At 45.0% G+C, this 27,925-nt stretch overlaps 1 protein-coding gene and 1 long non-coding RNA gene across 3 annotated transcripts in view; both read right to left on the bottom strand.

The window, feature by feature from the left end:
- RTN1 (reticulon 1) overlaps positions 1-27,925 on the bottom strand; it is a 117,573-nt gene that overhangs the window by 79,898 nt on the left and 9,750 nt on the right. The window lies entirely within an intron of this gene.
- Positions 1,552-3,509, bottom strand: LOC138110906 (uncharacterized). Its single transcript, XR_011151152.1, has 3 exons — positions 3,228-3,509; positions 3,001-3,125; positions 1,552-2,015 (listed from the first exon to the last, which is right to left on the bottom strand). It is a non-coding gene; the product is annotated as an uncharacterized lncRNA (long non-coding RNA).

The raw sequence follows: 27,925 nt of genomic DNA, 5'->3' as shown, positions 1-27,925 counted from the left end.
AATGAGCAATTTTTCTGTATTCACCAGCAGCAAGGCTCTGTTGTCGAATGTGGTTCTCCATAATTAGCACCCACTCGTCGCACTGCTGTGAGCTGGTGTCTGCAGGCACAAGTAAGAAGGGAAGCCCGTAAAGCTGGAAACACTCCTTCAGTGGGATCTTTATTGGGGACAAAGATGTTCTACAGCCCTTTTTAGCACAGAGAAAGGAGAGGGATGCAGGAAGAAGAGGTGGTATCTTTCGAAGGATAAGGAGCATCTCAACAAAGCTTATATAGGGGCTGAAAAAAACCCACAGCTCTGCTTTGAAAGCTGTGCCTGTAGATACCTGTAACAGGGCACATCCTCTATTTCCAGCTCACAGGAAAGTTTCCTCTCTAAGCCAAGGAATCCCAGTGACCTTTCCTCTCCTTTTCATACGGGTTTTGGTGGGAGACAGTAGTAAATAAACGAGCCCCGACATTGCACGACTCACCCGCAGACCTCGAAGCAGTCAAACGTTTTACGAAGCTTGTTAGGAACCAGCAGCTTTGAAAGGCTCTGGCTGACCCAGCAGGTTCTTACATGGCTCAGAGGATGGTGTTAACAACCTGGATGGCTTTGATCTTGCGCACTGAATGAAGCAGAACTCACACTCCTCAGCTCTGAGCAATTTTAGAGCCACGCTGGGGGTTACAGAAGTGTTTTGTCTGAGAGACACAGTGAGGAAACAGCAGTTTGAGAAACAGAAGTACCTGAATCACCTTTGGCTGGGTGGAAGAGACTCTGCATAACCTATTGGCACTAGCAGTGGTGTTCTCCCTGCTGCATGTTAGCTTTCCATATCCTTCTTACCCGTGGTCACTGAATAAAGATACAAAAAATGAAAGCCAAAAAAATTGGTCATGGATTTTTCCAATTTTTAAAAGATTTTTTTTAGGCTTTTAGAACAGCAGTTTTGACAAAATAGGGCACTTTTTTGGACCAGTAAGCAAATATTCAACCATTTTAGACATATTTTCCCTCAAATCCCTGACTAATTAATTGCTAAAAAGCTCAGGGTGAGGGGAAATTATTATGTAACCACATGTGGTAATCCTCAATACTACTTAGGAAAGGGGAGGGGGGCGGTAAAGGATCGCAGATGCTTTTTTAGTTTCCAGATTTTAGCTTTGAAACACCTGTGCTCTGCAGGTGTTGGGGGAAATAGTGAGATTTGTAGACAGCCATTTCATGCATAATCTGCTTCTCTTGATAAGTGCAGAAGGCAGAATGGCTTTGGACAACTTTGATCAGTCCAGAGTCCAGTCCTGGCTATTTGGTGTGCAATCCACCCTCCAAATGCAGCATGAGTGGGAATGCTAGGGCTAATTTCAAATTTCTTTGCACTGGATAAAGCTTCCCTGCTTTAAGACATAAAGATGTTAGTCTATGCTACAGATATCACTAAGGTACATTGTGCAGTAAGGGGGGGTATACAGGAGAGAGCCGCTCAAGGCAGGTGAACTCACTCTGCTTTGGCTCAACAAGCAGTGAAGTGGATCATTATATCTGCTAAAGTATTTGGCTGTCAGCAGCTCCATTCACAAGTAATGCACTGAAAACTAAAAACATCATCTCCCCATTTTTTTTTCATGGTTTCAGCATTTGTCCTGTAATAAATCTTCACCCAAACCCACGCTGCCTCAAGAGCATGTCCCATCTGCAAACCAGCAATCCAGTGACAGATGAGATGTGAATTCCCTGCTCTCTTGCAGGCACATGTTTTGATAAGTTGTGAGCTTATGGAAGCCATGTGTACCAGCTGAAACAGCAGGTCATGCTAAATCAAATCCCCTTTGAGCCCCTGATCTTCCACATGCATGAGACCAGCTGAGTCACTGCCTGTGCAGGGAGGAAAACACTGGCCTCTGGTAGTGACAGTAAGTATTTTACAAATGAAATCTCACTGCATTACAGGTCAAACTAACTTCCCTTGATAACAGTCCTGGTCCTGGACATTGTAGTCATCCTGGTTTCCTCCTACAGGAACTCCTCTCCTGCAGATTGAGGTTATAAAGTAGACAAAAAGGTGAAAGAGCATCAAAAATCAAATTACTTCTATTTTCCCCTCTCCACCCACCTCTGGAAAAAAGACAGCAAAATGCCACACTCCAGTAGATTAATTCCCTCCTACAAGAAATTACGGAGAGAGGGGGAGAGGAGACAGAGGGTCCAAGTGAGGCAGGGGACATGCTGGTGGCCATGGCTAGTCTGAGCTGTGGTGGGGGGCAGGGCCAGGAGAAGCAGCACAGGAGGGGTCAGAGATGTCCCTGTGGCACTGCTGGAATCAGGGAGCACACAGGGCAGAGCAGAGTGTGTCATGGAGTGTTTCCATCCACAGGGTAGGCTGTTAAAAAGCCTTTTCCCATTCCATGACTGGACCACCCTGATGGCTCCACAGAGCTTTCCCTGGAGGCTGCCTGTGGTTGCATGCCAAAAATTTTGTAATAGGGACATATTTTTCTCTCTCTCTCTCTCTCCCCCTCTCTGCAGATGTCTCCTGTATGAAAACCATGTCCTTGAGTGCAACTATCTCTTGGCTTGATCTTCTCCTTACTCATGTCTCTCGTTTAGCAGACATTATGCTGGTACATTCATAAACACGTGTTTATAAGCCTCTTCAAGTATACATCAGACTACACACAATGCCAGCACTCAGCTGGCTTCCTTTGACAATGCTGGTTTTTTTATTGTTTTGCTAGACCTTCAACAATTCTGTGATAACTTCAGTCCTCCAGGATGACACACCTGTGGGGTTAGCGAAAATACAGTTCCCACACACCTCGCCTAGAAGAATTAGTAAAACCCTACTGATTGCTAAAAACCCCTTTCCTTTCCTTTGCTGTAGCAAAACAGAGGAAAGAGAGGCAGCTGGTGACTGCTCCCAATAGCCACCTGAACCTGATTAGTGTCTTGATTTAGAAAATCATGTGGAAAAAAGAAGAAAAGGTTTCTACCCGGGATGCAAACAGAATTGCTCACTTAAAACAATCACGCTCTGCCTGTGCTGAGCTTGAGGAGCTGGTCCTTTATCCTGGTCAGCAGGAACTTGGTGCCCTGGAGATGCAAATCCTCATTCTGAATGTCCACAATGCTGGAGACGGCCCCTGGCAAACATGACGAGACATGAGGGAGCACTTGTGCCTGGGAGTTGTCTGTTTTCCCTACCAATATTAGCTGGTCCATTAGAAGTTGTTATCTCTCCTTACCAGTTGTGCCTCATGTGTCCCCAGGCCATCACGGCTGCAGCGCTGCTCTGACTCTGGCAAACAGCTCTGATGGCCACGTCTGAGGTGTTAAAACAGCACAAAGATTGGGCTGAAGGGGGAGGGAGAGCAAACACACGAACCAATCCATGCACCCTTCTCCAGATCTCACTGAACTTGCTGCAGCACTTCACAGGATGATATCCTGATCCTCGAACTCACTGGAAACTCCACCAGGCTTCACGGTGATGGGGATTCACTCCTCATTTCTTTACCAACAAGAGGGGTTTGACCCCTTTCTTCATTCAGATTGCTCCTTCCCTTGCTAAAAAAAAAATGAGCTGAACGTCCTTCCCCCCCCCCCCCCCCATTTAAACTACTGAAAAACTAAAATCCTTCTCTTACTCATCTCCCAAAAGCCAGCAAATACCTGCACACACCATGTGCAAATCAAAGAGCACACGGCTGATGGAGGCAGAGTTGGCTGCATGGGAAAAGTGCTCCGAGCACAGACCTACCCATGGGGACCTGATGGGATCAGGAGAATGAAACTGAAACTTGTTTTTTGGAAGATAAATACCTTTCACTGCCAATCAGCGTCCTCACCATGAAACGTAATTCCTGCTATGAGGATCGGGGTTTCTTTGCAAAAGCAAAGAACATCTAGTGCATGCAGCGATAGGCTGAGAAATCTAAAGATAAATGCAGAGTCCTGAGAGGAAGACATCTGGATTCTCTGAGGAGAGAGCCGTGAGCAGTGTTTACTGCAAAGCAATAGTGGCGCTTGCAAATGCAAATGTGTGTGTGAATCCCAAAAAGCAACAGACTGCAGGAGCAACACCAGCGCGTGGGATGCGACACAGCATCAGCTATATCTGCCTGGGCTTTTTTTTAAGGGTAGGGAAAGAAAAAGAGAGTTTGTAATGCCAAGGGAATTTAGCACTATAAACCTTGTCACTATAAGGACTGATTTCTGGCTTGGGTGTTTAAAATAAAGAAAGAAAGAAAGAAACCTATCACCCAACTAATTCATTTATCCTTCTACTTGAAGTCTGTGGCTGTCACTGCCATCAAGTGTGGCAAATGTCCTTTGATCACTGTGTCGAGGGGTCAGTGAAACCTCTAATAATGTAGATTTAACAGACAATTACAATGAAATACCCTTTAGAAAAGCCAGCCTGGAAAGCCTTGCCTGTCTCTTAAGAAGCAACATGGGAATTTCAAGAGCTCTTCAAAGGCTCTGTTGTGCTCGCTAAAAGCAGAGGTGGAGCAGTAGCAACTGCTGGTGCTGATCTGTATGAGGAGACAAAACTGCTCCCCACTCATGCCCAGTCACTGTGCATTGCAGGTGGGTTTATTGTCTCCTACAGCATCTCCACACGACGCTGTTCTTAGAATACGTAAATGCAGTGTGCTCAAAATAGGTCCAAAACAGGTTCAAGCCTGACTTTCAAGCCATACTTTCCAAAGAGAAATGCTCTTAAAGATGTCATCTGTCTCTGGTGCACATCTGGTGCCTTAGGGCTGTAAAAACCTGTGCTCTTGCACACAAGAACACAATCCTTTACTGTAGTGCATGTACTGTTATTGTCAATTATTTGAATTTCAAGAAATTGAAATAGGAGTCCCAGTAGTGATTTATACTCCTATATGCTGAAAGCTGAGAGAAGAAGATAGTGTTGCCCCAAATGGCTGCAGCCTGAAAAGCCAGAGGCAGAAAGTGAAGGAGAAATGGGGAATAAAAAGAAGTCATGTCAGTGGAACTGGGACCATTTACTATTTTGGTTCTGTGCACCTCTGAGGGAGGATCTCTCTTATTACATATCCGTAGAGTACCAATCTCAATAGTGCCTTGACCTTGACTGATGTCATAAGATGGATGTGATAATAAGACAGACATTTTCTGAGTGTGCTCACCTGAGATCCATGGTTTTCTGAGAGCTGGAAGTAAGAATCAAACACTGCCTTGCTGAAAACCTGTTGGCAAGAAATTTGCTTATGGGGGAACTGTATCACCAGTGCCAGACAAAAAGGCTGGATTGCTTTTAACCAAACACTGAACAGCCACATCTTTCACAGATGTCCTCCCACTGCTTTCAATAAGATCTGTAAAAGGCTTGAACTTTTAAAAAGCTAGGAATTCTATCTGAGTTCCCAAAGGGCGTATCTAGGTTTTTAATCTGGATCTCCTTTACTATCATATTGTTAGTTCCAAATAAACTATCCATAAACCTGGGCTCTTTTATTGTCCCTCAGTTCTGCTTTCTATAAATACGCTCATTATTTGCATGTTGTCACTGAACACTTAATACTCTCTCCCATGGAGCTATGGCAAATTGTTATGTTGGAATATATACACCATTCATTAGATGCTGTGGAACTAAACAATTAAGTCACATTATGTTGTCTCCTTCAGCTGATGATGAGAGTAACCAGCAGCAGATTATGAATAACAAATATCCACATTACCAAGGAACAGCCCCTTAGAAATGAAGAGCAGCATTGGTGGATGACCCACCTAGCACTTGATCAGAACTCAAGCAAACACTTGTGAGTGCTGCTTTATCCCACTGTCAAAACTGCTTTATTTTTAAACAAAAAAACTGTCAAAGAAGATTAAAAGAAGTGCTGTGAAATAATTTCCAGCTTTGAGCCACAGAGCAGAAGAGGACTTGATAAAGAAAAGTCTCCGCGTGTTTTCACGCTCGTGGATGGTACAGAAGAGAGAGATGGGGTCAGGCAGCCTGCACACAACACAGGGCTGCAAATTCTCAAGCTGTGCCTGGTTTGGGGAGAGGTGTGTGCCTTTGGGCACCCTACTTAATTTCCCCATCTGTTTATTCTGCTGGCCTTGATATTGCCACACTCGCTATGGAAAGAGGCAGCACATGTGAATCAGAATCCATTAAAAGTGTCGAAGAACCACACAAAACAAGGGAAGGCACTTATTTCAAATATACCAAAAGCTAGGAAAAAATGAAAAAGCTTCTTCTATTTCCCATCCTTTTCAAATATGGACATGCACAGAAACAAACTCTGACTTCCAAGGTAATTACTGACAGAGTGAGTTTGACCTTGCCGTAGCACTGTAAGATGAAATCTTTAAGCATGAGTTCTGGAGGGTGTCAGATTAAATGATGCAATTTTTAATTCTGATTTAAATCCAAGGAGGACCATTTCCTTCCACCAGTAACCCTCCATCCATGAAATGCAACTGATCTTTAGCTTTGCTTTTTTTTTTAACTCTCTTCACACTGAACGGTTCCAGTGAATGGAGAAGGCCATGTGCTCCTCCTCCTGCACTTCCACCTCAATTCTGCTGTATCCCAAGTGCCCACGCTCATGCACCACAATTTCCAGTGTATTTTTAGCCCTTATGGATACTTGAACTCTCCAGGAAGGTAACTACAATTTCAAGCTGTGCAACCTCCCAAGCCAAGAAGCAATGCACTAATGCATTAGGGAGCCTCTGTGAGAGACCCAGCACAGCACACTGCTTATTGCCTTTTCAATAATAGATGGATTCAAATCTATTCACTTGGTTTTTAAGAAGGAACACTTTTTACTTTGATATATTACTTTATCATAACATCAGCAGCCATTAAGGGTGCAAACTTCAGCGTGTCATTGTCCATCTGTAACACAGCACAGGGGGTCTGACCTTCAGCAGATTATTTCCACTCACAATGTCAGTCCCAGCCCAAGTGCCCCAGGTAAACTGTGTCCCTGTGGGCATCACCTTTGCATCATGCTGCTCTGTGGCTCCTAGCTGACAGCAGATGTGGCAGGAGTGTCCCAAGAAGGACCCATAAAAGTGCTCTGGGAAACAGCAGGGTGCTGATGGCTTGTGTGACTCACAGAGCTCCTGTCAGCAGAACCACAAGCTAAAGATGCATCAAAAGTCTCGGGCATCAAATGGCTATTTTTGATTTTCACCTTGAACTTTTAGAGACGTCAGAGATGTTTATGATTTACAGAATTTGCCTGTGTTCCTCTGACTCTGCAGGGGGGACAAGTCACTCCCACACTTCACACCGAGGGCAGAATCCCGATGCCACATTGTAGGAAGATGGACTGAAAGCACAGGGCTAACTCCAATATACATGTGCACAGTGCATCTAGCAAACGAGATAGCAGCTCTGGGCAGGGAAGTCAGGCATGTTTTGATCATCAAGGAAAGGAAAATTCCACCCAGGTATACTATTGCAACTCTCTTTGCAGGTTTCATCAGGTCGCATATCCCGCTTCAGATTTACCAACAGTCCCAGAGCTGTCCCCTCCTCCCAAAACTCCCTCCACTAAAAAAAAAAAAAAAAAAAGAAAGAAAAAGGAAAAAAGAAAAAAGGAAGAAAAAAGTTGGTCTAATTTAACGGGGAAGCAAATCCTGAGCCAGCCCTTTAAAATTTTGCTGGGTTACATCCATATGAAAAACAAAACAGCTCTTAACTAATTAAGCATGAGCAGTGCAGTGGTATTTTGCACATGAGAAGAGTCTTGGGCTGCTTTCATAGCAGGACACTACATTTTGGTCTGTTTGGGAGCTCTCCTACTGCATGAATGAAACATGTTATTCATCTGATGTGTGCAGTCAGCACCAGCCACACTGTATTGTTCCTCAGGCTGCTAACACTGCACACCATGAGCAATGGCACGAGAAAAATGAAGTCTTTTCTGTTTTCCTGCTTGCTTTGGTGCTCCAACCTGTGCCAGTGGAAGCTCTGGATGCCCGGTGCACTGACAGCAGGTGTTTATCTGAATATGCACTGCAGACACCTCTGGTATTTCTGGATACCCAGGGGCAGAGCTGTTGCTATAACCGGCTGGGATGCCAGACCTGTACAAGTGTGTCAAATCCCCTAATTCTCTTTGGACAATGTTTCCAGGTGGTAAACGAGGCTCAGCTCAATACATAGAAGAGCTCTGCCCTCTGTGCAAGCCCTGCTTCAGCAGCCTCCATCCCCTGGGATCTTGCCCTAATTCTGCCCTAATTACTGAAAGCTGAGCAGTGCCTGGGGTCAGGCAGAGAGAAAAGGCTGGGGGGAACCAGCTGGATTGTTCTGCCCTACATGGCTAAGGGCTCCTGGGAATAAGGAACCCTGGTTTCTATTCCTGGCTCTAGAAAGCAGTGTAGCCTCTGGGTGATGAACAGACAGCCCCTGGTGGGGATGGGCAGATGTCCCCTGCTCACTTCACAGGCCAGCTCCCATGGCATTTTATTTAGGGGTTTTTAAACAAGGTACTTTGTTGGAAGAACAACTTAAGCCAGGGTTTTATCCTTCTTTCTCAGGCATAAATCTTACACTCAAAATAATGAGTTAATCTTTAAAAGAGCTACAGTAGGAGGCTTTAAAATGACTCAATGCTGTATTTTGAAAAGAACTCGTGGATCGCCTGTGTCTCAGAGCTATTTATACGCTACCTGCCAGGGAAATTCACAGATGAACGAACTAGCAAGAATCATGCTATTCAAGAGAGACATTCTTAGGATCTGGAGTCAAAAAAACACACAAAATTGCATAAGGGTTCTGGTTCAGAGGGCTTTACTTGCTGGAGAGAAACTCTCCGACATAATTTATCCATGTGCTGCTAAAAAGGGGCTCTTCCCTCCACCAGAGAAGTCACTACCAAACAGGTTTGGAGTCCAACACATTCCAACAAATTGTTGTTGCAGCAACATTATCTGTGCTATAGCTGTCACATGAAACCAGGCTGCAAAAAATGTGAAAATGCCTATGCACAAAACTGGTTCACAGCCTGTGGTTCCATGGGCGAACAGTAATAAATACAAGTGAAAGTCCAGCACGCTTCCTTGCCTTCCCCTTAAGAGTGAACCATTAAAGATGACATTTGGAGGGCCATGGTCTCTCTGTGTCACTTTGCTCATCACCAAGTAACCCCAAGAATTTCTCCAGGGGTGACAACTGGATTTGAAGGTGCTTGGTGCAGCCTGCAAGAAGCTAGAGACAGAAATCTGTGAAGAGTGGGAGACAACCCTGAGACACCCAGTTCCAAGATTAGGATGCAGACAGAAATCTTGTGTTAGGCTCAGGTCCTTACTAGTTTTAACAGACCAGAATGACTGCAGGGCATGTCTCCAAATCCCTCTTTGGGGTGGTCCTGACAGCCTCAGCCTGGGCTCCTAATTAGCAGTTCAGTCCCTACCCAGCAAGTGCAGACAGGGGCTCTCCCACATCCACATTTGGCAGGGGGCAAAGATGAATTTCCTGCTGTTGCTGATGCAGGGAGCAGCGTGGGACTGAGATCTGGTGTATAACTGGGGTGTCAGTGTGGCACAGTGAAGTGCCAGAGGCACACTGGCAATCTGGGGACATCCCTTGGAGAAGGGCCTCCCCACACCTCCCACTACATTGCAAGGAAGTCCCTGGAGATTTCTTCCTCCTCCACCTTCTTTTTCTCGTCTTCCTCCTCATCCTCCCTGCAGGGCTGCAGTGGCCTGGGCTCCCAGGGAACACCCCAGTCCTGCAGCAGATCATGGCCTGGAGGCAAGGCTTTGTCCTGCTTGCTATACTTTCCTCTTTCCTCAGCTATTTTCCAGGCTTTAGGGAAGGTCTGTCACTTTTCACCATGGATCCCTCCTTCCTTGGTGCTTGAACAAACTCACTGCAGTTTCAGCAAACACTTGTGCCTTTGCACCCACAGGTTTTACCGAGCCTCAACATTGCTAACCTGTGTGTTTCCAAAACTGCATTTATTCATGTGTGAGCTCTCTGCAACCTAATTCATCTGCACAAGGATGTGGAAATGATGCTTCACAACCTCTCTTTAGGCAGCCACAGAGCCCTCTGGAGGGCCCATGGTGGCTGGGACAGCTGCAGAGTCACTCATCCACCTAACAAAGAGTAAAATCCACGCCATTTACCAGATCAGGTGCATTAATATTGCACAAGCTGGAGATGCAGAGGCCATCCCTGGGTATCACAGAGGCAGGCAAGCCTGCTGGGCTGATCTCTCCTGTTGGGTAAAGGAAGGCTTCACTTCCCCACACCACTGCCCATGGAGGATGCTCTCCCAACAGGAGACAGTCCCCTGTGTGGCACAGCCCAAAAAACCTTTGTGCTCATGCCTGCCACTGCCCACTCACCAGCTCTGAACAGTTCAGCAATTTTCCTGTCCCCTCAGACCTGGGCTAGGGTGGTGGTGGGTCAGATTTGACCCCCTGAGCCTTCTCTTCCCATCCCCCAGGAGAGCCATTGAGGGTGTTTGCCACTAGGAAGGTGATTAAAGAGCCTGGCAAGCTCAGCTGCTGAGAAAAAGCTGCTAGTTAGGAATGTCAGACACCTCTGGGAGCCCCCAGCCCACAGAGAGTCAGCAGGCAGGGCCTGCCTCCTGCACAGACACAGCGTGTGGGGGAGATGGAGGAGAGAAGCAGCACTGGGACCACAGAGCCCAGCCCCACTGGGCAGTCCGTGAGCTGCACTGGAACTCCCACCTCAACAAGAGTGGAGGTCCAAAGGCACCGTGAGGGCAAAACCACAACAAAAGGATAGGATATACTTCCACTGTTCTCTTTTTTATTACATCTGTTTAGCTCCCTGCAGGTTGCAGGGGATCTGGCAGAACTGCTGCTGGAAAAGGCACCTTTCCTATTGAAAAGAGTGGGAAAAAACTCCTCCCTGTGTTTCATGATAAGCTGTTCTGATTTTGTGATTCATGGAGTCTTTTTTTCACATAACTCCCCCCATTCCTGGCAAACCTCACCATGGGCATGTTTTAAAGTCAGCAGGATTATAACCCCATGGGGACAAATTCCCTCCTATTACACCTCTTTACACTGAGTGTCAGGAAAACAGCCCAAAAGACAAATGGAAAACAGCTGATCTAAAATTGATTCCTTTTTAAAAAGTATTTAAAAATTTCTTTTAGAGGTTCCCATTAACCTTATCAGGAGCAGTGCACAGGGAATAAATGCCAGTGGCCAACACTGCAGGTTCATCGACACCGGCGGATACCAACGCTCATTCCTGTCTGTGCTCCAAGAGATCCGTCCTCCCAGAGAGCTGCAGCCCTGGACTGTGTTAGTCCTTCCTGCAAGATTTTCATTATCTATATGAGTCAAGGCTTCTGAGTGTAACCAGGGGCCAGCCTGATCTCAGGCTCATCAGCATTTTTGTCCTTTTAAAGGTGAACTGCAGAGCAAGTGCTGCAAATCCAGAGGACTGGGAAAACAGCAGCATCCCAGCAGGGTTTTCCTGTCTGCCTTAAGGTGCCTGGCTATTTATAAAGAGACACGAGTAGAAGGCTGAGGGATTTCCATAGGCTAATAGAACCATTTGACTCCAGAGCAGGATGGGGCAATAAGGACTGAACCCCAGCAGACCTTTGAGGTTACAGTTTCCTACTTGTGCATCCCAGTGATGGAGAAGCAGCTGGACATGGGATGGGCAGAGAGACATGCAATGGCTGTTCTCAGGTGCTCACAGTCTAACAGGAACAGAATCAGAGAAACACAGAATTGTTAAGGTTGGAAAAGGCCTCTAAGATCATCAAGTCACACTGTTCACCCAGCACCACCATGATCACCACTAAACCACATCCCCAAGTGCACATCCACACCTTTTGTGAACACTTACAGGGATGGCATTTACAATTCCCCGGTCAGGCATTTACATTCCAATGCCGGACCACCCCTAGGCATTGGGTGGTCATTTCTTCTTATTATCCAATCCAAACTCCCCCTGGTACAAGTTGAGGCCATTTCTTCTCATCTTGTTGTTTGTTCCTTGGGAGCAGAGCCTGACCCCCACCTGGCTCCACCCTCCTGTCAGAGAGTTGTAGAGGGCAAGAAGGTACCCCCTGAGCCTCCTCTTCCCCAACCTCAGCCCCTCCAGCTCCCTCAGCTGCTCCTCATCAGACTTGTGCTCCAGACTCATCCCCTGCTCCATTGCCCTTCTCTGGACACACGAATGGAGACAAGAACCTAATAACACAAAAATGAAAGAAACTATTCCAGGCTGGACTTTGAGTTTTTCTTGGGTGAAAGCCTTTTGTTTTTCATTCCAAGCATGAAAATGTTGCTATCTGATGACATGGAAATTGTTCCAGGAATTCTGACCCCTTCCTGACAGAGGTTTCTAACCCCCCTCCTTCTCCCTGTCCTGCACTGTGTCTCTGCTGCTTTGAACAGCCCTAGATCAAAGAATTTCAATTTTTTTAGTAGCAGCAGCTACCTGGAGATTTTGGCTTCTGTTTGCAAACAACATGAAAAATGTTCTGGAAAATGTCAAAACAAAGTTATAGCAAATATACCACATTCTTCTAACACCTCCAGGAGCTTTCCCTATTATGGACAGGGAAAACATTCCCTTGCTCTATTTACTGGGAGTTTTTTTGATGCCCTCAAAGATTGCCAAGTCAGTGACCCTGTGCACGTTACAGGGTACTGCCATGTATCATCCCGGGACTCTCCCTGGTTTCACATAAGAGCAGGGACAGGGAAGAAGGTCAGGATAAATGACCCTTCTCCAGGACTTTGGGCCTACCTGTGAGAATTTTGTCCTGCTGGGGTTTCACCCTCAATTTCAGCCTCCCAGCGTGAGCCCCCCTTGCACATGTCAGTATCTTCTGAAGGATGCCCCGTTCCACAGTTTAATTCCAAACACAGAAACAGCAGCTAATTCTTCTTTTGAACAGATCAAAGGAAGCAGCAGAAATATTTCTGAAACTTTCTCATAGCCCCTGAGAGCCATTTATTTTTCCTAGTTTATCCTAAAGATGCAGTTAACTGTTTCTTGAGCCCCAGGTGTCTGCCTGGATGGGCCAGAGAGGCCACACAAACCATGTTCACAGCTGCAGAGCAAATCCTCACATCCCACCCAGCAGCACACGTATTCAGCTGGAGCCACTCCCATAAGGGAAACACCATTGTACAGGATGATCTGGAGGGGGTTTTATCATTCATTAGAGACAGCAGTAAATATTATGCATACGACAATGTCCCTGAGCTCCTGTGTGGGAGTTTTACCAGACTGTAACAGCCAGAAGCCAAGCCTGTGGATGGTGGTTACCTTTCCATGCCTGGCACACATGTTCTCCCTACCACCTGCCCAAAGCTGGTCCAGATTTATTTAGCACATCTCCCTGCCCACTCTCAATTGGCCCCATCTGCTTTCCAGGAGGAGCTCTCCTCTGCATAACCCTGCCTGTCAGAGCAGATAAGGCTGCTCTTTGTGCTTTTCCCCACGAGACAGATGGGAAGGAGGGAAGCGGGAGGCATCTCAGACGAGCTGTCGCGGTGTCAGCAGGGGCCGGCTGTGATGGGCTGGTGGAGAGGGGCCTGTCTGACACCAGGGCTGTGCCAGCCAGCAGGGGACCAACAGGGACTGACAGAGACCCTGCGACTGGGCTCCTGTGTGGGGAGTTACAGGAGCAAATAAAGGGATGTCCAGCTGGTGCTCAGGAGAGAAAGAGAGGAAAAACCAAGCTGGATGAGGTTACATTCCCCAGCAGGAGTGGATCTGCTTGGTTGCTTGCAAGTAGGACAAGCCTGGATGCTCGGGATGACCTGCAAACATCACATCTCCTTGGAAATGGCCTGGATACCAGACCACGTATTAACTCCTACTGTGACAGAGCGCAGTGCCAAGGGCTTTGGTTTTCCTACTCAGAACATAAACAAAGCACATCCTGGCTTGAACATAGCATTTAAAAGAGGTGGTGTACACTCCCCAACAATGCACCCAGCTGGTTTTATAGTAGGGGAAATGTATTCCTGCTCCCAGCTAGAGAGGAGCTCAGCTAGAGCAGTTGATGGCCTTTAGATTTTATCCATGCTGGAATAATCCCAGTTTCATAACTAAGGGGTATAGCTGACAAATTTCTCAATTTGCAGATCAGAGAAAGGTCAACCCCAGCTTAGTCAGCTGCTGTGAGGGGTCAGGAGACAGAGTAACTTGTAAACAGTGTAAAATTAATGAAAGTATTTAGCATTTTGTGCACACAGTTTTCCATGCCTGCATTCCAAAGAAAACAGAAAGGGGGGTCCAAAAGGCCTCCAAGCAATTGCCAAATATGCGCTTGGAAAAATCAAGATAGGACTATAAGAAGGAAAACTGAGCAAAGTGCAAACTGTGAGGGATTAGATTCACCCTTCCCAAGGATAGCCCTGGGGCACAGAAGGGTTTTGGAAGAGGCCTTTGCAAATCCATGGCCCACTGGAACTCAAAGAACCAGAGACGAGACCTCAGGGGAGATCTGCTGGCTTGCAGTGGCCAAGGGTCCGGATCTGCCACCCCACATGTCACCCTTGGCATGCACAGCAGGGCACAGCCCATGCAGGGGGGGGGCAGAGATGTTGTGGATGTCACTGGTCTTACTGGAGGAACTCCAGCAGAGATTTTTCAAAGGAACAACAGAGAGGCAGCATTCTGCAAAAAGAGGTAGTAAATATCTGTGGTAAATATTTCTTCTTTGTTTAGACCTCCTTTCAAAACACATTTAGGGCTTAACAATAGGCTTCATATTTTTTCAGGATTCAAATACGTGTTTTTATCTACTCCACCCAGTTAAGGGTTGCTGTTCTGCTGTGAGAAAGGACTCTATTTTGTGCAGATAAATAGCACAGCAGATTATATTTGGGGCAGACTGTATTAGAGCACTTAGGAATGAAGGCTCAGCAGCACAGTTTGACTTCTGGAAAACCACACTTAGGAAATAAATGTTATTCAGCAGGGCTGCACACCTCACAGCTTTTATAAACCAACAGCAAAGCACAACAAAGGTTTCTGTCAATACCTTCACCCCTCTGTCCTACAAACCTCTGTGTGCCATTCCCATCCTCCACTTGACCTACAATCTCCATGTAATGCTCCATAACATGACCTCCTGGTGGGTGTCTTCTGGTTTCCCAAGCCTTCTGCAGACCAGTTACCACCACAAGCTGGAGACTGAGTGTTCTCAAACCCATTCACTTTTACAGCCTGGATGGTGGCAAATGTCCACCTCTGTCCTTGGGCACAGCTGCTCAGTCCTGCTGAGAGGCCGATTTTGTGCAGGCAGGCAGAGCACTGCAGCTCACAAGGCCAGGATGGCACCTCCACAGAGCATGGCACTGCCCAGGATGGTTGGAGAGATGGCTCATCCACAGTGAACTGCTGGTTACTGCCTGCTTTCAGCTGCTCACAGCACTTCTCTTAACACTTTCCCATTCTCCCTCTATCTGGAGATGCTGTTTATCTCTCCATATCTTCTGCAGCACTCGCATCCCCACTCGTGGTGTTTCTTCTGGTCTCCCTGGGAATACCCACCCCACACCACACTTGTTGCAGTGAACCATGATCAATCCCAGGGCCAGACAAATCAAGTGGACCAAAAGGTCCATTGGTTTGCTGCTTCCACAGCCCAAAAGCCTTGAGCATTCAAAAGGCTGTGAAAAATGTATAAATCCGTGCCTTACCATTGACCACAACCCTCCCCCCGCCTTATTTCTCATACTAGGTTGTCTTCCCAGAGAGTTCTATGTATTTTGGTTGTTAATTGGCCCTTGTTACTCCTCCCCGCCTACCCCTTCTCCCATTTGCTGTAATTCCTTCTCCCCACCTCAGTTACACCCCCTGGCTGATGTTCCATTGGTTGCTGTGTGTTTTCCACGCCCATATTGCGGGGGTACAAAACCCCCTGCAAGCCCCGTGCCTTCGGCCTTCTCCGTGCGTTTTTGTCTCCAGTTAACCCTTTCTTCCCCCCCCCAAGAAGTCCCTCCTTTTTTTCCTACCTCTTTCTCACACCTTGGCTATCAGTGGGCGAGGCGAACCCGACCCGAAGCTTCGCCTGCCCTCCTGTGCCACCGTTCGGCTCCGTCCGTCCCTTTGGAGCCGGCAGGGATTGCCCGGTGCCCGGGACAGTGGGCTAGCCAGCGTGGTACTGGGGCACACACTCTGTCCTCACACCACAGCATTCAACAGAGGGGATTTCTCCTGAGAAAGTCAAGGCCTGAGGAAGGCAAAGTGAGTACTGCTTTTAGGTCCAGCATTCCTTCAATGCCAGCAGCTGCCGACTGAAATAGATAATAGTGCTGCTTTTCTCCTTTCCTGCCTTGCTCAAGAGTTGTAAGAACCTCAGAGTGAGCAGAACAGCAGGAGAAGTGCACATTGCTCATGGAAATGAAGCCAGAAAATAGACAAGCCAGCCCACAGCAGGAGAGATGTGGCCAGACACTCTTGCTGTCATCCCTTTGCCTTGGTCCAAACCAGCTGGTGTGAGCTGGGTCCCACCACTGTGCAACTGGGAGCAGTGGATTCATGGCCAAACACGTTTTTCCCCTGGAGAAATCAAGACTTCACGTGTTAATCAGGTTTTCCACCCATGAACTGATAGCACAGCACATGAGCAAACATCAGCACTTTTGTCTCCACCTTGCCCTTATTCTGTTATCACCACCTCTCTGCACAAAATGCTGCTGGCAAAGAGTGCCAGCTCCAAGAGGAAACCGTTCCTCATCTCTGAGGATGGGGAAAAGAGGGACAAAGACAGGAAAAGAGATGTGCACAGAAGAGATGGCTGTCCCCATTCCAGTTGCCCAGTCAAATCACCTCACAGAAAATTCATCCCTGCACCTTTACCTTTCTCCTTAGCTTCAGCCCAGCTTTTCACTCCTAGAAAACAAAAAAAAGCCCACTCCATTGCCAGATTATTCCTCCTTGAAACCAGCAGAAGCTTCACCAGTGCAAATCTCTGCTTTATAATGTTAAAAAAATGGTATTTGTAGCACAAATAAGAGATACAGGAATTCCCTGCTGCACTGCCAGAATTGAAGGTGGGTGAGACTTGGGGTCTTGATAGGTCATTGGGTGAAAAGCTCACACTTGATCGACCCCAGCATCAGGAAGCTTCTGCAAAATTCAGGCAATAATTTTAGCTAAGAAGAAAGATTTTGTTGCACAGTGGTTCTGGCAGACTGTACTACAATTTATGTGCTGCGTCTTTTCCCAAGCTGACTTTTCATAAAAGTAATAAGTAGTTTCCAAAGTGAAGTGAAAGGAAATAGCAGGGAGAAAATTGAACACCTGGGATTTAATAAAAACAACTTTTTATTTGGTTTGTTTGTTTGTTTTCTTGAGGAAAGTGAAAATTCCTAGTCTCAGGCAGAAATACATTTATTTTAATTTCATTAATTCAGTCTGTGAACCAGAAAGAGTGAAGAGACACAGCAGAGCAACAAGACACGCAGCTGGGTTTGAGAAGCAACCCAAACCCTTTGTTGGTGCAGAAGAGCCTCAAGGGCCAACAGCCAACTTTCACAATAGCCCTAATTACCTTTATATTTATAATGGGGAAACAGGTGGAAGTGGTTAGGAATTGGAGATAGAAGAACAGCAGAGAGAAATGTGATATAACAGCGTCTTGAAAGTCAGAATCACAGGAAAAATATGGCTGGATGAGACCTCTGGAAGGCTCCAGCCCAACTCCTGCTCAAAGCAGAGGCATTTCAAAGCTTGTTCAGGTAGCTCAATTTCCCTTCTATCCACCCTTTCCTGAATAGAGGGAATAACCTCTTCTCTCGATTCCCTGTTTGAGCCCATGCTGCTCATTCCAGCTCATCTTACTGACCACCAGAACCTCTGCACATCATTCAGACAAAACAATTGCACCATGTGTTTGCAACATACCCAAGTATGTTTGAGAGAATAAATGCATTATTCAGATTATGCTAGCAAAGTTCTAATAGAATTTAAATTACTGAAATCCAGTTAAAGCCTAAGAAAGACCCTGGAAATTTTTAGTGCTATTCACTGCCTGAGAGAGAAGTGATTTGCTTTCAGTGCCCCATAATGCAGAGTTCTGACTTTCTCTCAGTGATCCACATGGCACCAGGGATACAGAGCAGGACCAGGTAGGTGACAGGAGGGTGACTCAGGGCTGGAACAGGACAGCAGAGTCTGGAGCCCTCCCAGGTGTGTTCACAACACCCACAACTGTGCCATGTCCTGTCCTCAGATCCCTGAAATACGAGGTTCTCAGCAGATGGTGTTGCACCTGGGGGGCCCTAAAATGTGGGAGCATCTTGTATTGCAAAGGTGATGTCCAGCTGGATGGGAGCATCACATGGTGATGCTCAACTGGACCATCCTTAGGATATCCTCAAGAAATCCTCAGGTGGAAAATGGCAAAAGAACTTCTCTAAATTCCTCAGAAATCATGGTTTTGCCCCATGGGATAATGATGCTAGCTACAGCCCCACCCAAATCCCAGCATTTGAATGTCAGGCTGGATGGAAATTTGTCTCAGCATTGCACACAATGAAATTTAAAAATGCCCAGAGTTCAACACCACTTTAACATCATGTTTTATAAGTTTAAGACCCCTGACTTGTGAAAGAAAACACAAACATTTTGTAGAAAACATAATAATTTGCTATCATAGCTCCTCAAGGTTACATAAAATGCATATGTTCCCTTCTAATTGGGGAAAGCAATGTTACCTCAAAGCCATATAACAAAGGTCTAGGGATCTATTTTAAAAATCGATTTTGTCCTTGGCTTGTCATGGTGGTCGATGGGGGAAAGTGTATGCTTGCAGTTGAAAATATCTTTGAGGCTACCAAATCTCTCAAGCAAGAACTGCACCACCAGCCACAAGCAGAAATTAAGAAAGTTATTCTAGTCAATGCCACCCTGCTACCAGCTCAACAAGATTTTGCCATGGTGGGAACATAAGCTGAAATCTTCTAATCATGTAGTGGCCAGAGTTTGCCTCTCTAAATAAAATCCTTTCTGAAGTTGGGGTGTAGCATTCCCAGACCAGCAACTGGTAAAAGATTTGGGTATTCCCAGCACTTCAAAATCTCAGGCCACTTAGGCTAAGTCAGCAAAGCAGAGAATATCAAGATTATTTTAAGCATGCACAGAGATCTGTTTGAGACCTTATTTTCCTTCTTGCACACAGACTGAGATTTGTAAATATTGAAAAACATGAAAATTGGGTCTTCGTATTTTATGAGAAAAATACTGGTCCAATCGAAAAGGAAACAACCATCTGGCACCACTCCTTCCAGATGTTTTCACAACCATTCTCCATTTTTTCTTCCCAAACGTGTGTTTTCTGCATACTCAAAGAACTGCCATGATCCCCTCTTGTTTAGCCATGCCTAGCTTCAGATTTCCAAGGCTGTTCTTTCTTTCATTTTTTCTTACTTAATCTGTCATTCCTTTGGTCAGTGAATCTATTCAACAAACAGCATTGTGTTTTGGAAAGAATTTGCTTTTGATTATGTTTGTGGTTCCAGGGGTTGTGGCTGGCTTGGCAGCGTGTTTGCAAGGACAGTTTGTTCATAATTTAAACCAACACATAGACCAAGGAATTTCGGAAATAGCCATGCCACCACAATGAATTTACAACATTCACTTGAACTGGGAAATAATTGTCAATGTTTGGAATGGTGCAATCATTGCTAGAACAGAAAATGACTGCATTGTACCTATGGAGTCACTTTCCAAACAGATAATCTCATTTTTGTACTATATAAAAAATCTGTAACTTCAGCAATCAAGTAGATCAGGTATCCTGGACTAGTGCAGCTGTACTGACCTTTACAGTGCAAAAATGAAGATTATTTTTCAATCCAGGCAGGTCATTGACTCTGTCTTACATCAGCATCAGCCTTTGCTGCTAGGCAGAGGGAAGATCACATAGGTCATGTTTCATATTCATGAAACAGAGCTTTAAATCCAGTGAAAAGGTACTTCAGAGAAGGCTCTTCTGAAATCTGGTGTAGCTGTGTGCTTTAACAGAGTCTTCAGGAAACAGAAAGGGTTTTTTCCCCAAACTTAATAAACAAACTTTCATGAGAAAATTGTTGCACAAGCAGTGTACCACAAATGGTAAAAACTACCCATCTCCTCTAGCTGGAACTCGATGGCCTTTGAAGTCCCTTCCAATCCAAGCCTTTCTATGATTCTGTGGAGATCTTTTGAGGACCTTGTGATTCCCCATTAATGCCGGATGCAGGATGAGACCCAGAGATCGGCAGGAGATGTGGCACTGGAGCAGCTATATTGGAGCTGCAACACCCACTCTTGTTCTGAGGTGAGAATTACAGCCACCCTCATGCCCAGGAGAAACCTAAACATACCAGAAATGCAAACAACCCCAAGATCCCAACTTAGAGCAGAGCTAAGAAAGCAAACGGGTCAGCCTTTCCTGAAGAGGATTCTGGCTTCACCTAAAAAAATTCCCACAGCTGGACATGTTGCCACCACCCAAGTATATCTTACAAGTGATTCTTAATGTTATTTTCTTCATTTTGTTACAGGGGAGATGGTACAGAAGTGATGAAGGGAGGGATTTAAAAGAAATGTGGATGTGGCACCTGGGGACACGGGTTAATTGTGGCCTTGGCAGTGCTGGGGGAATAGTTGGACTCAAGGATCTTAAAGGTCTTTTCCAACCTAAATGATTTTGTGACTCTGTTGTTCTGTTACACATTTTATATTAGCTAAATCCATGTATTGTTTTTTGTTGATACTTGAGAAATGATTTTTTTTCTGGCAAAGAAATGCTTGCCGAGGCCAATGACAAAGGTGTTATGTATCAGCATCCAGAGAAAATGAGCCCTGAAATTGGCACAATCAAGTGTGTATAAGAGATGTGTTTGCTCATGCCTCCAATCAAGGATCCTCATTAAATAATCATGTGACTCATACAAGAAGCTACAATTAAGCAGCACAGCTCACACTTCTAATATTCATGAGCAGTCCATAGAGCCAAAGTATAAAAGGAGTCATTTCCAAATCTGCCTCACAAGTTGGTCTGAGGAAATGCTGTTTTGTCACCAATATTAGCACAGTTGGGAAGAGGTGCTACATTTCCCCAAACAATGCTCATCGATTATTTCCTCGCCCTTTGAGAAGCATGGAAAATTTTACTTTAAAGAATTGGCTGGAAAAATTAATTCTATAAAACTGGAAATATATATATATGTATTTTTTTTTTTTTTTAATTCAGACTGTTTCAAAGCAAATCAAAAACATTGAAAAGAAGTGTCAGGTATTTAACATTTCAGGTCTTTTTCTCTGATGGCACTCTTATTGCTTTCACTGTTTCATCACAGATCAAGTGACTCTGTACATACAGGACACCTTTCACTAGACCAGGCTGCTCCAAGCCCCAACCATCCTGTCCTTGGACACCTCCAGGGATGAGGCAGCCACAGGTTCTCTGGACAACCAGTGCCAGGGCCTCAGCACTTTAACAGTGAAGAATTTCTTCTTAGTATCTAGTCTGAATCTCCCATCTTTTAGTTTAAACCCATTCCCCCTTGTCCTATCACTATCTGCCCGTGTAGAAAGTCACTGACCCTCTTTCATATAAGTTCCCATTAAGCACTGGAAGGTCACAATGAAGTCACCCTGGAGTCTTCTCCAGACTGAACAACCCCAAATCTCTCAGCCTGTCTCCCCAGCAGAGGTGCTCCAAGTAATACTGAGGTTTACACTTCACTGAAACTCAGTCAGAAAACAACGAATGTCTTACTGGAATAAACTGTCAAGTTTGTCTTCACACTCCACATTTATAAATCAATGGGGCACTTTTCCCATTTTCCCTTTACCTTTATGTTTGCAACAATACTAATTAAATCAGTTTGATGAGACTGTAGTTGCTGTATCTTTTTCCATTTCCTCCTTCATTGGATGCAGGCACTATTCTGTTAATATCCAACTATCACTGCACACTATCTTCTATAATTTCTCTCTGCCAAGCCTGCATTTATTAAAAATCCTTGTTATCATTTTATGCTGAAGTTTGCTGTTTGTCGAGCTTAAGCCATTGAATGCTATCTTGAGGTTTGTCTACTGGAGTTATTCACCCACTCCCCCTAAAGAAAGCAGGGCTTTCCCTGCAAAACACACATAAAGGTATTTTTCTTTAAAACTGCCATAAAAAGACACTGCAACACAAAAATATCAGCCATTCCTACTTTTCTGTGACTTGTGGTCAATGTACATTTTCAAAGAGTAACAGAAGCTGCTGGTTTGTATGGGGCAGGAACCAAACTAAGACGGGAAAAGAATAAATTAGTGTATTCCCTGTTACCATCCCTCACCACAGCTTATACATTCACCAAAAACAGGTCCAGAAAGACCTGAGAGACCTGGTTCTATCGCTGGCCCCAGGCAGCAGCATCACTTCCTTTGCCATCTGGGTGATGTCCCTCTGCACTGCCCACTCCAGCACCTGAGCTGCAGCCACCACCCACCCAGCAACCTGTGTTTCTCTGTCCCACAGGCCCACATTCTCCAAAAGTCTTTTCCAAATGTTTACTCTCAGTGTTGCAGATGAAGACACACCCATTCCTGGAGATCAGGTTGACTCAGGCTCTTTGCTTGGGCTTTCAAAACTCAATGCACGTAGAGACAGCTCTTGTTCTGCACCCCAGTGATTATCTCTTTTAGCTTACACAAGCCTGGTTCTTTCAATTTTCCCTTCTAGGTCATATTTCCCAGACATCTGATCACTCTGGCCCCTCTACTCTGGGTTTTCCGCATTTCTCCTGAGGTGTTGTGCTCCAGGCTGGACACCACGCTTGTCCCCAGGCCACCTATTGCATTATGCCCCCAAAACACACATCACCACATCTCAGCCTGGCATCTGCTGTTCAGCAACAGTGAAACAGCACAAGATTTTCACCCTGGGGTGGCTTGGGTTTGGCTTATGACCCTCAATAACCCCGTTTTTCTCTGATGGATTCATGTGGGGTTTCCAATCCTGTGTTTAGGAAGCTGGCCCTTCATGCTGAGGTGCCCTGTTCCTGCATAACCTCCTCCTGTTTATTCAGAATGTTTATACAGGTGGCCAAGATCATTCTGCTTCTTCATGGTATTCCCTGTAGTTTCCCAGTGCTAGATGTAGGAGCTGGGAGAGCTCAGCCAGCCTCCAAGGGTCTGGAGACTGAAGCCAGCACACCGGGTCCTGCTGTGGCACAGCACTCCTCCAGGTACTACTCACATGGTGAAAGGCTCAACAGATTTGTCTCTGTCTTGAAGAATGGGGATTTCATGCCCTTTCAATTGACTAAAAGAAATAATTGAGAAGCAAAAATGCATTCAAAAGCTTTTTTTAAAAGCAATTATGTTAATTGCTCCAACTGAACAATGTGTGGAGGGAAATGGTTTTGCAGGCAAAGTTTGCCTCCAGATCTCAAGAGCAGAGGAGATGTGGACCAAAAGGCACCTGCTGAGTTTATACACTTAATCCCCTACCACTACAAGCATCAAATTACCTAACTCCCTTCATAAACTGATGAGAAATCCATCACTGGGGAAATCCAAATTCTTAAGAATAGTTGGATTTCTTTTTCTTGCTATTCAATTTCCCCTCCATGCTGACTTCCTCTCCTCCCTGGACTGACACTCCTGTGTAATTTATACAATTTCACCTTTCTGCCTACACTGATTTTTAGTGTAGCTCATTTCTCCTGGCAGTTTCACCAAATACCAGGAGCAAACACCCCTTTACCTCTCAGCTTTACGTGGGACAAGGTTAGAAACCAGCTTCTCTAATTCATCTTCTCAGAAACTGGCTTGTGCCTGGCACAGCAGAGCAGCTGTAACCAGAAATATGAGTGAGCAACTCTGCAGATTATTTCCTCAACACGGTTTTTTGCTCACATCTAGCTTTCAATTTCTAAAAGTTACCAAAGCCTGGGACACCTGGTGCAGGGAGCAGGCAGGAGCAGAAGACTCCTGGTAAGATTTGGATCTTACCTGCTCTGCCAGTTGCTGCCATGCAGATGAATGGGTCTGAAATTGGTTGAAAACTTCTGGAACAGACCATTTTTTTCCTGAAAAGCTGACTAAAACAAGCAGCCCAGCAAATCTGAGGGTGTAGTTGTCATTGCATCTCCAAGTTCAGGGTTGGGAAAGGGAACCTGATGTCTCCTAAAGGCTTCACTTCGCCCTCATGGGGAGCTGCATTGCTTTCCTGCTTGTACAACATGAGAAGGGGAGGGCTTTTCAAAAAGAAAAGTCTTGTATAGAGACTAAGAAGAAAGAGTCTGATTTGCTGTCTTCCCTCACTTTCCTTGCCTCTCTTGGCATCAATAGGCAAGTCACATTTTTAAGTGAGTAAAGAAGGAGCACTATATAATGATGTTGACCTGTTGGAATGAGTCCAGCAGAGCTACCACAGGTCTGGAATACATCTATAAAGACAGGCCGAGAGAGCTGGGGCTGCTCAGACTGGAGAATAGAAGGCTCCAGGGAGATCTCAGAGCCCCTTCCTGTGCCTAAAGGGGCTCCAAGAGAGCTGGAGAGGCACTTTGGACAAGGGTATGCAGTGATAGGACAAGGGAGGATGGCCTTCAGCTGAAAGAGGGTAGGTTTAGGTTAAATATTATGAAGAAATTCTTGGCTGTGAGGGTGGTAAGGCCCTGGAACAGGTTGCCCAGAGAAGCTGTGGCTGCACCTGGGTCCCTGGAAGTGTCCAAGACCAGGCTGGATGGGGCTTGGAGCGACCTGAGATAGTGGGAGGTGTCCCTGCCCACGGATGGGGATTGGAACTGGGTGATCTTTAAGACCCATTCCAACCCAAACTATGATTTATGATTCTATGATTTATGATTCTATGATAAAAATTTAAATCCAAGGACTCTGGGCAGCTGCTGGCTTGTGGAACACTTCATGCCTTCTTCACCACAGTGCTGGCAAAGTCATCTGCCATAAAGAGAGAATAACCTGCTTGGTGTTACAGCTCAGAAGCAATTAGATGGGCTGGACCAGGAGGCAATTTCATTTCCAGTGACAAAGAACCAAGGTCACAACCCTGTCGACTGCATTAAATAGGTGCTCACAAACCCTAATTGCTGGTGCAGTAGCTCTCAGTTTTAATGGGTATTTTCAAGCTGAGAGTAAAGTGTGTTTATGTCATTATTCTTCAGACAGAAATGTCAAGGAATAAGTCATAAATACAGAGTTGAAATTAAGCTCACTGATTGCAGTGGTTTGTGTTATTCCTGACATAACCTAGAAGCCTAGCTATTGCAAAAGAAATTCTGTCCTGTGGGAAAATTTCGTATTATTTTCAATTTTCTTTTCATCTCAAATCAAGGGGAAACAGAAAACCATTCTATGGAAGAGAAAGCTCCACAGGAAAAATGTCTGGAAATGTTGAAACACGTTGCTTCAGCAAATCTACCAGTGTCAGTAGAGCTGGCAAATAACACATGGTATTCCCCCTATTTTGTTGAGCTGGAAGGGTGAATGCCTTTGTAAAACCTAACTAAGGATCCTTAATATTAATTTAAAAGTAATAGCATTCAGGAAAAAAAAAAAAAACTATATTCAGGAACCTAAGTAAAAATAACTGTCCTATATTTTTTCAGGGGAGGGGAATGACTTTTCGGAGCCTCAGCCTGAGAGGCCCTGTAAACTGAGTCACTGATGATGAAGCCAAAACCTCTTTGGAGAAGCCTGGTACTGCCTGGGCCTCATCAGACCCAGATCTCGTTGTTGGGGGCTGTTTGTAAGACCCTTCGCTGCTCTGTGGATTAGATGTCCCATCAGGAAAATAGCAATAAAGGTATCTTACGCCTCCCCAAAAGGCAACCTGAGGAACAACAGCTTTGTCTTGCATTCTGTGCTTTTCACCATCTCTTGGAAAGCAAAGGAAGATGTTGGCAGAGAGCTGGCCAAGGGAAGGCAAATAGAAACACACAGACTTTATAGAGGAAGACTCCAAGTACAAGTCATGCCAAACTCCTAGTTCCAGTAAATGCCACAGACCCGAGTGGATTATGGGCAGGGAAGGGGAAAACTGACTACTCAGAAAGTGCTGGAAGATGTGGCATTTCCATTTCCAAGATGTTGCTGATATGCTGAAAACTCCCCTTTCTGCTCATTTAGCACAGCTGGAACACTGCAAAAACCAAACCCTCCCTGTGAAATTTTTTTTTTTTTTTTGCAAATCAGCACATTCTGCAGCACAGTTTCCTTCCCTTGGTGGGGAGGGAGGTGTCAGGAGTTACCATCCGGCTGTGATGACACCTTGTAGGAATAGTCAGAAGAAATTCCTGAAACCTTTGTTGCTGAAGCTCAGGCTTTGGCCAGTGTCTCAGAGGGATTGTGTCCACTCTCAAACAGCTGCAGGCAGTTGTCTGCAGGCTGAGGTGGGAAAACATGCACCAGATTTTGTGCAGATGTCAGACAAAGGGAACAAGCAGTCGAAAAGGGAGCGTCTGGAGCTGCACTTCTGGGATCAATTCACAGAACCGTGTAGAAACTGTTCACCCAGTGCAGATCACATCAGAAATTATCTTGATGACAAAGAATGAAAAAAAAAGAAGCTATTCTGTTCGTCTTCCTACTCTTTAGGGTGCAATCAGGGCACATCTTCAGCATTGCTATTAGCATTCCTCCACCAAAGAAATCCCAGCAAAGCACTGAGCTCTCATTTTCAAAGATGATGCTGGAAAGCTTCCCAGATTATATATTTTCCTCTTTAATTTATACCTCTGAGGATAATGCTAATCAAGGATGCAGCAAAAGTAGTGAGACATCGTCGGACCCAGGCTGATTATTAACAGTGGTTGCATTATTCTTACTTGGAGAACGATGCTAGTATCCCAAGCTTCCATAAAAAAAAAAGATCCTGCTTGCTGGTAGGTTATCAAATACAAGCTGACAATGTACTTGCACAGCAGATATGCATAAGTGCATTGCACAGTATGATTCATCTGCAAAACATCCAGCATGCTAGAAGCTCAATTTAAAGTAGGTTAGAAGAACGATTCATTAAAAAGCAACAGCAGAGAGAGGGGGAAAAAAAGAAACCCAAACTCTAAAATCTCCTCCTGGGAATGGTACATTTACTTCTCAGTCTTTGTTTGGCCCCCTCTCCTCACTTGTGAATAGAGTTTGGATGGCACGGGGAGGGACAAGCATATAAAAATACATGTAGCTAGACAAATATTACAAATGCCATCTTCAAGGCCTGGCAGATCTACCAAATATTCCAGGGATTATACATGGTCTGCTTAGCACGTTCAAAGTGGAAGGAGATTGCATACATTTCACACAGCATTAATCCCCAGGCCTGTCTCCTCAGCTCCGACCTGAACTTCTACTACACAGCACCGAATTATAAAGGCTAATGTCAAAAGCACTTTGAAGAAAAAAATAATTCCCAAAATGGCAACTAGCTTTTACTATGATAACTGCTCAGATAATCCTCCATAATCTCCAGTGGTATTTTTTAGGGTAGGGGAAAAAAAAAAAAACAAAAAACAAAAAACAAAAAAACCCCCACAACAGAAAAAATGTACATGTCATGGCAATTCTAAAATAGAATTAAGAACTTTGCAGGCTGGAATTACTGCTTTTAAAATGGATTTTATGTACATTTGTAATAAATGTCCTACTCTAAAAGCAAAGGTACTTTTCTGAACACTGCTGCCAGCCAAATAAGGTGAAACTGACTTGAGAATAATTTGAAAATATAGACATTTCTAAAATTTCAGTATTTTTATTAATACTGTTTTAATCCATGTATCTCTTCGGGTGAGATATTTTTGTCTGATGAAAAATTACTAAAAACAAATTGAATTTAAGGAAATTCAGTCCATTGTCCTGGCAGCAGAGGAAGGGATGCATTTTCATAGGCAGAATTCCTATTTCATCCAGGTAAAAGTAATCCAGGTTTTAATTAATGACTCCAAATCTGTCCATGCAATCAATTAATTGCTTGTTTGCCTTTTC

The sequence above is a fragment of the Aphelocoma coerulescens genome, chromosome 5 (assembly GCF_041296385.1).
Source record: "Aphelocoma coerulescens isolate FSJ_1873_10779 chromosome 5, UR_Acoe_1.0, whole genome shotgun sequence".
Classification (NCBI taxonomy): Eukaryota; Metazoa; Chordata; class Aves; order Passeriformes; family Corvidae; genus Aphelocoma; species Aphelocoma coerulescens.
This window is presented reverse-complemented; position numbering and strand designations above follow the sequence as displayed.